The 12,877-nt window shown below is 52.2% G+C and overlaps 2 long non-coding RNA genes across 2 annotated transcripts; one reads left to right on the top strand and one right to left on the bottom strand.

Annotated features, from left to right (window-relative positions):
- Positions 1 to 10: 10 nt before the first annotated feature.
- Positions 11 to 354, top strand: LOC118497210. The gene is made up of 2 exons (XR_004899742.1): positions 11 to 121; positions 324 to 354. It is a non-coding gene; the product is annotated as an uncharacterized LOC118497210 (long non-coding RNA).
- An 11,007-nt stretch (positions 355 to 11,361) lies between these two features.
- On the bottom strand, positions 11,362 to 12,874 carry LOC118497211. Its single transcript, XR_004899743.1, has 2 exons — positions 12,599 to 12,874; positions 11,362 to 12,293 (listed from the first exon to the last, which is right to left on the bottom strand). It is a non-coding gene; the product is annotated as an uncharacterized LOC118497211 (long non-coding RNA).
- Positions 12,875 to 12,877: the final 3 nt, after the last annotated feature.

Below are 12,877 nucleotides of genomic sequence, written 5' to 3' on the forward strand. Positions count from 1 at the left end.
GGTCAAAGACTCCGGTTCTGATATGAACAGGGACAACCTTCCCGCAGGACAGTTGGACAGTACTGATGAAAAACAATCTTTAAAATATGCATTGATGTTGTAAATAAGTTGTGACACAGCTGTTCCACTTATAGAAATATTCTTTTTTTTATTTTTATTTTTTATTTTTAGAGAGTGAAGGGAGGGAGAGAGAGAGAGAGAAACACCAATGTGCGGTTGCTGGGGACTGGCCTGCAACCCAGGCATGTGGCCTGACTGGGAATCGAACCTGCGACACTTGGTTCACAGCCTGCACGCTCAATCCACTGAGCTACGCCAGCCAGATTCATTTATAGAAATATTCTAAGGAAACAACAAAAAAAGTGGACAAAGATTTAATGGACAGCAGCCATCGGAGCGCTGTTTACGCAACAAGGAAAGCTTCTACCCAAGTCCATGTTCCAACCTGGCGAGTCATTAAATAAATTATGGTAGATGTCTATAAATAGAACTCTGTGGAGCCATTCATAATCTCTTATGACCGTATTTGTTGTCAGGAAATTATTCATGATGCACTGTGACATTATTTAACAAGCAGGTTATAAGAACAGTGTGTCAGTCTTTGTTTAAAAAATCACACATGCCCCTGGGTGGCGGAGCTCAGTGGATTGAGCGCGGGCTGGGAACCAAAGTGTCCCAGGTTTGATTCCCAGCCAGGGTACATTCCTGGGTTGCAGGCCATAACCCCCAGCAACCGCACATTGATGTTTCTCTCTCTCCCTCTCTCTCTTTCTCTCTCTCTCTCTCTCCCTCCCTTCCCCCTCTAAAAATAAATGAATGAAATCTTAGAAAAAAAAAAAGAATGGCATTCTTATAAAAAAAAAATCACACAGGCACACACACGTCCCTTTAGCAGAAAGAAGGATGAAGCAGATGTCAGTGGGTTGCACGTTTGGTGTCGGGAAGATGGGATTCCCGTCTGATGGTGTCTATTTTCTTGGAGAAATAGCAGGCGAGATCCTCTAAGAGTCTGGGACTGGGGAAGATACAGAATACAGTAATAAGAAATGACACGCCAATATCACTTTATAGCTGACAAAGAGATTTCAGCCTCTCCTTATCACATCCCAATAAGGAAGTCATTAGCTTTGCACTGCAGTTGAGAAAAATCTGGGCTCACAGCAGGTTAACTTTCCTCCCCGCCGCTGCGCCCCCAGTTAACCAGCTGGAAGCAGAAGCTAACAGGGGCGTCAAACTCATTTTCACCAGGGGCCACGCCAGCCTCGAGTTTGTCTTCAAAGGGCCGAATGTAATGTCAGGGCTGTATAAATGCAACTACTCCTTAACAGTTAAGCGAGAACTCTGGCACTGCCACTGACCACAAACAAGGTGCTGGCCAGGGATAAAACAAGGTGGAGGGCCTGGTTCGGCCCGTGGGCCTTGTGTTTGCCACCTGTGAGCTAGCATTTCAATGCAGCCCCACAAATGAAAAATTCATCCTGGATGCTTAGGCAAAAGCCTCATTTGTGTGTTTGTTCATTTCTTTTTAAACATTAGAATGACTTGGTTTGGGAAATTTAATGGGGCAGACATTCTTTCGCTCTTGCCTTTCTCTTAGGGTGAGACCGTAAGCTGAAGGCAGGCATAGATCTGTCTGCATTCCCAAATTTTGAAATGGAAAGGTGATGCTCTCTCCTCAGGGGGACTTCCAGCCCCGCTCCAGGTCCTGGGTGCCATCATAAAGTACCGGCGACAAGAGTGTCTTGATTCCACCTTGTCAGTGTCTATGCATTGTATCAGAATCTCTGTGTCATGGGGAGACAGGGAGGTGGCTCCGGCTGCTCCGAAGTCAGCTTTGGGGCTCACAGGAGGCACTGTTTGCTTAGGCACCGGAAGCGGGTATTCTGATGCTGGGGACCTTGGGAAAAGGGCTGCAAGAATACCTGGACTAGGGTGGGGTTGGCGGGTGGGGCGGGGAGGAATCAGAAGACTCTGAGAACACGCAGGGAATTTCCTTCAGTGGGATCATTTCCTTAATAGTCTGTAAACAAGAAGACAAAGGATGGAGCTGGGGAAGCAGGTTGCTGACCCTTGGGGTGGGTGGGGGAAGACTCGGAGCAGGGTTGGGGGCGTGGCCGGTCGTGTGTAACTGTATTTCCACAGAGTAGGAAGTGCCGCAGAGTCTGCGGTGGTCAGTCTCTGGAATGAGCGATCCAGAGAGGAGGCTCCCGCCGTTGTGGTGGGGCAGGGCCCTTCCTGGGCAGAGCGAGCTTGCTGAGGAAGGAAGGACATCTCGGGACGGCTAGTTACGCAGGAAGATGCCGTCCACAGCAGCAGAGGTTCTCTGGTTCCAGGGTTGGTGGTGGGGACAAGAAGGCCTCATGGAACCAATCTTTGATCTGCTGGACTCTGGAAGATAACACGTTTTATTTCATTTTATTCATTTCTTCCTTATTGTTAGGAGGGAGGAAGAGAGAGAAAGAAGAAGAAACATTGATCAGTTGCCTTCTCGTAGGGATCCCGACTGGGATACGCACCCCAGCCGGGGATCAAAGCCACAGTCTGGGTTTGTGCCCTGACAGGGAATTGAACCTTTCAGTCTACGGGACTGCAACCTTTCAGTCTACGGGATGACGCTCCAACCAACAGAACCACGCAGGCCAGGGCGATAAAACCTTTTAGGACAACATAAGTCCTTTAGATGACATTTGAAACTTTTGCCAAATACTGGGGAGCTCATTGCAATGTGTAGTGAGATGAGGACACCTAGCAGCGTGGCCAGTGGTGGTGGCCTCTCCCCCCAGCCCCACCCCTGTGGTGCCGTCTCCAGGGACACGGGGGCAAGTCAGCATCACTGAGTCCCTATGTCGCAGGACCCTGTGGCTCCATACAACAGAGGAGAGAGCTGGTAGGGTCTATTGTTTAGATTATTGAAGGAATGCACTTGCTCTGTCTTTTCTTTGAAAAGCAGGTCTATGGGCAAGCCTGGAAGAGAATCACTTCAGATTTGGGGGTTGTATCCAAACATCTGATGCAGAGGGCCAGGCCAGGGGTTCTAGGCTAATGGGGGGCGGGTTGGGTCCAGAGGGCACGGAACACTAGTTTAGTCATGCCCCAAAGCGCGCTCAGGGCCTCGGAGGTCCACCCTCAAGTCCAGGTCACAGGCAGCAGCAGACTGGGCAGGAAGCCAGGACCCAGAAAGCAGGCCTGGGCCTCCACGAGCCAGAGGCCAAGTAAGCAAGGAAAGTGGAGCTCATCAATCCCAGAGAGCCCAGGCGGATGCAACCGCCAGAGGTCAAGTGACTACTCAGCGCTCACAAATCCCAGAGCACAAATGTCTGACGAAGGAAGGCAAGAATCAAGTAGGGAGCAGCAGGCAGTTGCTTTTTCCAGCCTCAGTGTCCTCACCTGTCAATTCTATATTCTCCAGGAGGACCAGTGAGAACCTGGACTTGGAAGGCTTGTTCCCGAGCATCACAGGTAGCAGCCTGGCTAGTATTTACGAATTCAGGGTTGAGCATGAGCAGCTGATGTTCCATCATGCTCCTGGGGCCTTCTTACTTCCCCTGCTGGGACCCCTAAGTCCCACCTTGAAGCCCAGTTGCTCCAGGAGAGATACCCTGCCTTGTGCTTATAAGGCATCTTCTCCTGTTCCTGCCTCCAAATCCCAGGCTGGTGGCCGATGCTTTGTTACTTCTCTAGCCAACAGCCTACCTCTCAGATTCCTGGGTAGACCTCCACTCTGGGATCCCCATCCTTGTGTCTTTCTTAGCTTCTAGATGTCCTGTGCTCTCTACTTGGATTCTTCTTGCAGATAAAGGTCTTCTTGGACAAGGGTCTGTTTTTGTTGCAAAGTCGAACTGCCTGGGCCCCTCCCTCCTTTCCTGCAACTGTTCCAGACCCAAAACAGTGTTCACTGCATGACGGGTCGGTGGAGCCCTGGTCTCAGCCCTTGCCAGTCTGCCATCTTGAAGCAAGCGGGCCAAGTCCAGAGGGCAGCACAGGCGTCTCCCTGCCAGTGAAAGAGCAGAGGCCATAGGCACACTAAGTACCGATCATACGAGCTGGAGGAAAACTTAGAAGTCAAGTCCGTGGCTGTGCTTTCACAGACAAGAAACATTTGCCTCTCAGATTTTTGTAGTCACACAGCTAGTAAGTGGTGGCACTGCAATCAGCATTCAGGTCTTCTAACTCTTTTCTAGCGTTCTTTTCCCCATCCTGGGACGCTTCCCTAAATCCATGTTGGATTGTTTTTCTGACTTTTATTATGACACTAAATACTGTTGGGAAATGCTCATTAGTCCCCACACTCCTTTTTCTCATGTCGATGGAACAGCTCCTTTTGGATAAAATGAGGTAAAAAGCACATTGTTCTAAGCGGTACGTGTTCTCGCTGCAATAAAATTAAGAATAAAAGATCATTGTTCTAGCTTAGGCATTCCAGAGGTAACTGTGTTCTTGTTCTTTGTGCTTAAGAATGGGCGAGTAATGCTAATCCTCCGGTGTACGTTCAGGTCATTCTTCGGTGAAGGTATTTTCACTGTGATAAGCGGACAGGGGACAAAGCTCGTACTCTTCCGGGTGGTGGTGAGCTAGCCCCTGAGGGCTGTTGGCTCACTGAGTCATTCCTGATTGTTCTGCCGGCCTGCACTAGACCCACCCAGATGGCAAAGCCCAAGGGACTGGAAACTTTGAACTTCAGGTGGTGTGTGGGGGTTGCTCCCAAGTAATAAAACCGATCTTAGAAAAATTTTGAATGGAGACAAACAAAAATTTAAGTAGACACGGTGAGGTGGCTAGAGGTAGCCGAGCTGAATTTCATTACTGCTGGTGGAAAGCTGTGTCGGGGGCAGGGGGGGGGGGGAGGGGGAGGGGGTACGCAAGCACTGTCTGCATTCTCTGGAGGGGCTGGAATTTGCCACTTGAGCTTTTGAAACACCGATTCCATGTTGAAATGATAATATTTTGGATATAGTGGGTTATAGCATATTATTAAAATGAGTGGCGCCTGTTTCTTTTTGAATTTCTTTGAAAATTATGTAACGTGGCTTAACATCAGATCTCTATTTGTCAGTGTTGGCGTAGGGTATTGTCTTTGGATACTGGTTGAGATCAAGCAAAGTCACGGGAGGTGAGAAGTTCAAGGAACGAAGAGAGAGAGAGAGAGAAGGAAAGATCATCTGTGTGGTATTAAAATCACTACAAATTAATAGCAAAGCCATTTGGGAGAGAGAGCCAGTGAGCCGGGACGTAATAATGTTCTGGAAATGAGGATGAATGACCAAGGGCAATAGAGGGCGATACAGAGGCGGGCAGCAGGTGCTCCAGTTTGCTGACGTGAAGTTCGAAGCTGGAGGATTTTAGGGAGGAGAGAAGGAGGATAGTGTGGAAGTAGTAACACGGGCAGAAATGGATACGTGTTCCTCATCCAGGGCAGTGGGGGAAAAGGCACTGCCACTTGAGAAGACTACAGACGGAGGCGTGTGTCCTCAGGTGATCCAGGTGAGAGCAGCGGAAGAGAAAAGGCAGGAGGAAGAGGAACATTTGCTGACAGCGGTCGAAGTGCTCCGAGAGCACCCTGCTCTGGTTTCCGGAGCTGGGCATCTGTGGCTTCTTAGGGTGACTGACACTTTATTGAGGTTAAAGGGCATAATGCAGTTAGTTCTGGCGGTCTGGAGGCGGAGCAAGGCTGCCAGGGTGGGAGGTTTAGGGGGAGGAGTCACAGGGGCCTGGGGTCTGTTTCCTCAGAGAGTCCCGCCTCCCTCTTCCACCCGTCCATCAACCATCAAAGCCCTTGGTAGGCCCTCCCAACTTCCCGTGCACTTGCTCACTAGGTGATTTTTTCCAGCCAATAATAGATTCGATATAATACTTGGAAGCAGGTAACTCACGCACGTGGATCTTCAGCACAGTTCTTCTCTGCTCCAGACCCGGAATCCTGCTGCCCACCGCACACCCTTTCATTCTTGGCATGCCCAGAACAGAGCACAGTCTTTCTTACGCCCAGACCTGCCCCTCTCAGCCGAGGGTGCTGTACTCCAGGTGGGTGCCAGCAGGAAGCTGAGCTGGGTCCATGATGTCTCCCCCATACCCCCTGACTCTCACTCCAAGTTCAGTCCCTCACCAGGCTCTGCAAATCATGTACTCTGCCGATCTCCATGGCCCCCTCTGTGCCTAGAGCTCTGCAATAGCCTGTTCCCAGGTCTGTCCCCTCCTGTTACTCTCCACAATGCCGCCATGGTGAGGTGTTTCAACATTCCCAAGTATTTCCCTGCTATCCCTTCCACCCCAAAACTCCACCCAGTGGCTCCCCACTGCTCTCAGGACAAAGCCGAAACGTGTTCACACCGTCCGCCTCTCTGCACAGCCACCTCCCCAGCTCTGCGGCGGCCCAGGCGTGCACCGCCCTCTCAGGCACCCGGCCATGCCTGCCACGCCCTGTGCTCCCCTGTGAGGATGGCCCTGCTCATGGCTGCCCCAGGGCTTCGCACGGGCTGTTCCCTCTGCATGGAATGCTCTCCCCTCCCACTTTGCCCGGTTAACTCCTGTGTCTTTCAGGTCTCGGCGTGAATGCCCATCCCTTCCTTGACCCCCATGAGCAGTTCCCATCTCAGTGTGCACTTCATCACAGGCATCACGTATCGTGCTCTTGAGGTCCTCGTGACACGCAGTTTTACACGTGTTTGCGATTGATTAAAATTTATATCCCTTTGGAGACTCCCCAAGGTCATGGACCCTCCGTGAGGGCTGGGATCATGTGTGTTTTTGCTCAGTTTTATATCCCTAGCTCCAAACAAAATGCCCTGCATATAGGTACTCAAATAAGGGCTTAGTGAATGAATAAACGATGCTGGTGGATTCAAAGGCCCTTAAGCTCTGCAGAATGCAGGGCCTCCCTTGATCTTGCACGAGATTTCAGTGACTCCAGAACTCAGTCAATGTGTCCAAGGCCCTGGCCGTGGGGCAGGCACTGCCTCCCGTGCTGTGCTACTTCTGAGCCCAGAAGAACAACTTTGCCGGGACTGGGTAGGTGGTGCTGTGTTACTGATGTCCTCTGGTAGCATCTCACCCCTGGGTACGAAAGCCCGTCTCCCAGCTAGCATGAGCCTGTTGAGAAGTCTCAGTAGGGAGGCACGCCCTTCTGGGTAGGTCCGCATCCCTCTTTCAGGGCAAACGCCCCTTTGCCGCATTCGTCACACCCCTGGGCGGCGGCAGGAAGGGGTGCCCGAGGCGTTCTGAGGGTTTGCTCAGAAGCACCCACTTCCTGTGTCTGGTGACTGCAGTGGGTGTCTTCGTAGTAAACCCACCTTGGTGAAGGGAGTGGAGGTGAGTGGGAGCCTCTAGAGAAGTGTAAGTACTTCTCACCTCAAGCGGCTGGGTCATCTACTGAACTTTAACCCCCACGGCTTGAAATGTTTACTTTCCCTAGTGACTTGGTCAGCTATTTCCAGTGACAAACGTTGGTGCTTCTAGGCCAGTCTCTCTCTGGTTCTGGCTTCCTCTGGGTTCAGAGAGAAGGCAGGCAAAGGCGGCAGCAGATGCTTCTCTAGCGGCCGCCTCGGTGCCAGCAACCTGCCCGTGCTGCTGTTGATGCCGAGTCTCTCTTCCTGTCTGCCCTTCCCCGCCCCAGGGCCGCTGAGTCTCTGCCACCTGACCATCTGCCTTGCTCTGCCCCCTGCGGCCGCCACACATTGCTGCCTTGCAGACACTTGCGGTGCACTTGGGTGCCCATCTGGTTCAGACCCTGGGAGGTGTGGACTCCTGACTCCTACTGCTCCTCTGGGCCCTACCCTCTAGATGGCTCATGAGGCTCTGCTCACCGCTGCCTGGTCCTGGACCTGGTGGGGCAATAATAATGAGTCTGAATGGCCAGGAGGCTGCCCAGCTATCGTAATTAGTGTAGCCAGCCCGAGCCAGCACTGCTGGGTGGGTGAAACTTTTTCCTAATGTTAACCCCTTACTGTACTGAAATATCTACTGAAGTGGTTTTTTGACTCTAGATGGAGAGTTTCTTGAAAGGCATATTATATCCAGAGTGCCTACCATATAGAAGTTATTGGTAAACACTGGCAGAACCGAGGCTGGGGAATGGAGGAGTGCACAGAGGATGATGCCCGGATGTCAGCCTACCTGCAAGAAAGGAGGAAAAGGGCGCCATTTGTGGTTGTCAGGCCATCGCCTTCGGGGGTTGGGGGTGGGTTGGGGGGTGGTCCCTGGGGCAGAGAAGGAATCTGCTCTCCCTGGGCTTTGCCAAAAAGATCCCTGGGTCTCGCTGGGTGCTCCACCCTCCGCGACCCCCATTCCCAACCAGCCCCTCCACTGTGCCTGCAGCCCTGCCGGTGAGAGAGCCTTTTGTCGCATCAAGCCATGCGAGTGGGACTAGGAGGGGAGTGAATCTGGGAGAAAGTGGAAAAGTAAACGCTCTGGTATCAGGAGCAAGAGAAGATGGCTCTGTCATGTCTTTTCCTTTTTTAAAATTATGAAAGTTATACATGTTTATGGGGGAAAAGTCAAGTTCTAAAATCTTTCTGGCCCTAAGCGGTGTGGCTCAGTTGGTTGGAGTGTCATCTGGGAACTGAAAAGTCGTGGGTTCGATTCCCAGTTAGAGCATATGCCTGAGTTGTGGGTCTGGTCCCTGGTGGTCCGGGCATGTAGGGGAGGCAACCAATCAATGTTTCTTTCTCACATCAATGTTTCTCTCTCTTCCTTCCTCCCTTCCTAAAAGCAATGAAAAAAGAATGTCCTTGAGTGAAGATAAAAAAAAAAGGAAAAGCTTTTTGCCTTCCTCTAACTCTGTACCCTAACAGCAACCGCTTTTAACAATTCTTGGAGACATCTTCTGGAAAAGTTCTCTCATACAAAACTCGCTCCCTCCCTAACCCCCATCTCTGTGTCTATATAAGAGAGAGATAGAGAGAGGGAGAGAGAGTGGGGGGGGGGGAGATGGAGAGGGAGAGGGAATTCGATGGCACCGTGTGATGGCAAAATGGTGGCCCAGAGACTTCAAGTGGGGGCTGGATGTGGCTGCTGAGCTGAGGAGGTTGTTGGTGCACCGAGCCAGGGCTCCTGGAGGGAGGAAGTAAGGACCACAGGGATGTAAGCAGAGGGCAGAGGTGTCTTCAAATAATAACATATTTGCATTACAATTTTTTTTTTGCAGTTTCAGAGGTGAAACATAATGCAACAGCTACTTGGCCTCAGTTGCCTTAACTGAAAAGTGGGAGCATCATGTACATTTCCCACAGGTTTGTTGTGAGGATTAAATGGAGGCTATATGTTAATTTTTTAAGGATTTCATTTATTTATTTTTAGATGGAGTGGGAGGGAGAAAGAGAGGGAGAGAAACATCAGTGTGTGGTTGCCTCTTGCACGCCCCCTACTGGGGACCTGGCCAGCAACCCAGGCATGTGCCTTGCCTGGGAATCGAACTGGTGACCCTTTGGTTTGTAGGCTGGCGCTCCATCCACACCAGCCAAGGCTGGAGAATATATGTGTTTAGTATCGTACCTAGCACCACATACTAAGCTTTTTCAGGGTATTATTATTATTATTGCTGATGGTGTTCTGGTGGTTGCTGTTCCTGCAGTTGGTAGAGTGCCTAGCACAGCGCCTGGCACAGGAGCGGCCCTCTGTCGGTCTGCAGCCAATATATGGAAAGAACCGTGTGATGGCGCTTCTGTCCTTTTCAGAAAAAAAAAAAAATTGTTGCCACTGCCTTTGTTCCTTCTATTTATTTATTTATTTATTTATTTTTTCTTGGCTGCTTCTAACTGCCTACTTCATGTTGTGCGACCTTGAAGGAAACTTTTCTGGTGCCTGGTGGACATAAATTCTGGGAGGTGTGCAGAGATGTTTTAAATAGCAAAGGTTCCTGCCGATTTTTTTTTTTTTACTTCCTCTCTCTTGCCTGGTCCCAAGCTGTGGGAAATGATTAGGTGAAAAGTGGGATCATCATGTACATTTCCTTGCTACTAGTCCTAGGGGACTAGATGTCCCCTAGGTGGGAACATCTGTGTACTTGCTACTTTTTACACATCCTACCTGAGGAGATCAATGAGAATTGCTTACTTGAGAAAAATACCTCGCCTTGACTGGTGTGGCTCAGTGGGTTGAGTGCCGTCCTGCAAATCAGAAAGGTTGCAGGTTCAGTTCCCGGTCAGGGCACGTGTCTGGGTTTCAGACCAGGTCCACGGGTTGGGGGGGGTGTGAGAAGCAACTGATCACCAATTGATGTTTCTCTCCCTCTCTTTCTCCCTTCATTCCTCTCTCTCTCTGAGAATAAATAAATACAATCTTTTAAAAAAGAAGAATACCTAAACATCATTAGGGCCGCTCTTGTTCACTGCAAGCATTTTTTTAAAAGATTTTATTTACTTATTTTTAGAGAGGGAAGGGAGGGAGACAGAGAGAGAGAGAGAGACAGAAACATCAATGTGCAGTTGCTGGGGGCTGTGGCCTGCAACCCAGGCATGTGGCCTGGCTGGGAATCGAACCTGGGATGCTTTTGTTTCACAGCCTGATCTCAATCCACTGAGCTACACCAGCCAGAACCACTGCAAGCATTTTAACATCAATTGGCCCTCAGCTCCTCTAGGGGCGCCCTGGCCTAGTGAGCCTGTCCTCCTGGGATACCTGGTGTGTCCCTACTTGTACTGAGATTGGCCGGCTGGAAACTCTGAGCTTTCATATTCTGCATCCCAAATGCTTTCAGTTGTCAGTAGAACCAAGCCTGCCTACGCACTCTTCTATCCCTGATTTATAAATAGGTTCAGCCGCCGAACAATGAAACGTACTATATTTTGAACTTGCACATTCCTTAAGGAGATGTTTAGACTGCAGATGGCTTTTCGTCTGTGACACTATCTGGAAACCATCTTCCTAATTTCCAACCCCCATCCCCCCCATCCCTCACCCCCCGCAAAGTGGGTGCAATTTTGAAGGACTGGCAGAGACTTTTGGTCTGTAAAATCCAAGACACAGTTTCCAACAGACACAGTATCACATTTCTAGCCGATCTTCACAGGGACAGGCCCAGGACCGGCTTCTGCCTGTCTGAGAAGGTCCGTCTGCACGGCACGCTTCGTCTCATACATGGCGCACAGGCTATGACAGTGTGAAACACCCACGACAAAGACAAGATGACACCGGAGAGAAGCAAGATCAGTGGGCACCGAGAAGGAGGCGAAGATGTAGTAGTAGCCGTAATGAAGTGTCCGATAAGGTTGAAGGAGGGAGCAGGCACTGCGTACCCCACGGCCCGTGACAGATCAGCTTGGCAACTCCGAGAGGACATTCGGAACAACGGCCTTAGGTTAACCCGTCAGCATCTCCATTCTGGGCAGAACTGGGGCTTGAATAATAATACCAAGTATTATGTAACGCTTCAGATATTGAATTTCGTGTATTCCTCCATATAATGCACTAAGGTAAGTGGATTGAGTATCATCACGCCTTTTACACACGGAGGAAATGGAGTGGAGAGAACCAAGAGACTCGGCCACTCAGGCGGGTCTCTGCACCCTGACCTCGTTCTGCGTCCTGGCCTCCAGCGTTGCTTCACCCCACCCCAGAGTTAGGAGAGCGAGCTCTGCCGTTAGAGCTCTCGAGACACCTAGCTCTAACCTAGAGACCTGGGGGCTAACTGGGTGTGATGCCGGGGGTGGGGGGCGGGCCCTCCGAAGCCCCCAGTCTGTGTTCTCCTGCTAAACGTCAGAGGAAGGTCTGGATGGCCTCTAGACCACAGCGCAGGTGCTCGCTGGCAGGAGGCTGCTGCGCATTTGAAGCGGCAGGACCCGAGACAGCAGGGTGTGTGCAAGGGAACTGCCTTAGATGGCAGGAAAAAGGCAGCGCCGGAGGGGGATACATGGGATCCGCAGGCCGAAAGGCCATATGACTCCATAGTTTGTAAGTAGTGAGTGTGCAAGCATTCAAGCGGCAATTTGGCGCGTTTCCGTGTTCAGTGATTCCCAGGTCTGTCCCTTTTGCGTCGCCTGGGGCCGATTTCAAGGCAGAGCAGTCTAGTCGGACCAGTGGGGGGCTCCACGGAGCGCAGTCTCCGGATTCCCCGAGGGCCGCCCCGCCGCCCAAAGGCTCCCCGAGGGATCACTGTGGGCGCTTCACAGCTGTCGAAGACGTGTCGACCGCGTCCACGCCCTTCCTCCCGGAGCCCCAGTCGACCGGCCGCCCACGCCTCCCCGCCCCGCCCCCGCACCTTGGCTCCCTGGCTCCGCTGTCCTCGCCTCTCCTTCTCGCAAATATTCACAGATCTGCAGGCGGGGGTGCGGATGATGCGAATTCCTAGAAGCCGGAAGGGGCTGCCCAGGATTTCAAGTTAGGATCCCCTAAGCACCCTTGAGGTTCGGACTCACACACCCCCTTCCAGGTCGCAGAAAGGCCTGCGGGGGGCGGGGGGCGTGAGCAGGGAGGACGCCCACCCACCATCGTGGTCCACCCTGCAGCCCAGGTCCACCCCAGGGTTGCCAATCCCGGTCGCCCCGGAGGGGACTTGGGGCGCGGGGCTGGCAGCTGGGTGGGAAGGTGGCAGGGGCAGGTAACGGCAGGCCCAGAGAAGGAGGAGGGGACTGGACCCGGGCGGAGTCGCCAAGGGCTGCCTCGGTACCTCCAGGGCACCGCCAGACCTTCTCGGGCTGATCCCGGCGTGGGGACGGTGAATCAGACCTTGGGCACCGCGGGTCGGGCGTGGAGGGGGGCAAGTCAGGAAATGACATCAGAGGCCTGTGCTCGGGGAGGGGTGGTCCGCGGCGGGCCGGGGCGGCGGGGGCGGGGTCCGGGGGACCTTCGCGGAGCCTGGAGCCCACGGCCAGGACCTGGGCCCCTTCCTGGGGAGTTTACCGCCTGGTCCGCCCTCCCTGCCTCTCCCCGCCCCCTCTCCCGGCCG

This window comes from Phyllostomus discolor, chromosome 10 (genome assembly GCF_004126475.2).
Source record: "Phyllostomus discolor isolate MPI-MPIP mPhyDis1 chromosome 10, mPhyDis1.pri.v3, whole genome shotgun sequence".
In the NCBI taxonomy this organism is placed as follows: Eukaryota; Metazoa; Chordata; class Mammalia; order Chiroptera; family Phyllostomidae; genus Phyllostomus; species Phyllostomus discolor.